Here is a 305-nt window from a genome sequence, read left to right as displayed (position 1 = left end):
TTTTTTGTGTTTTATACATGTCCATTTGATATTACCATACATTTTCTTACCTGTCACATAGTGGAAATGAAAATATAAAATTAGCTTCCTTCCCTCCTGGGCACCATTGGACCTCCTGAATTCAGATCAATCCCCAGCTACATTTATGAAGTAAACCTCAGTACTCCATGGGTTATGTGCCTGACAAAAATAAATTTGTACAAGGTAATTTGTTTAGGTTCATAGCATAGCAAGATTTAATAACTCCTGGGAAAACTGGGAAAAGTTAATATTTATCCTGCTTGGGAGCATTGTCTTCAGCATTG

Source organism: Apus apus, chromosome 4 (assembly GCF_020740795.1).
Source record: "Apus apus isolate bApuApu2 chromosome 4, bApuApu2.pri.cur, whole genome shotgun sequence".
NCBI classification, from domain to species: Eukaryota; Metazoa; Chordata; class Aves; order Apodiformes; family Apodidae; genus Apus; species Apus apus.
The sequence above is the reverse complement of the archived record's forward strand: the minus strand, read 5'-3'. Positions refer to the sequence as shown.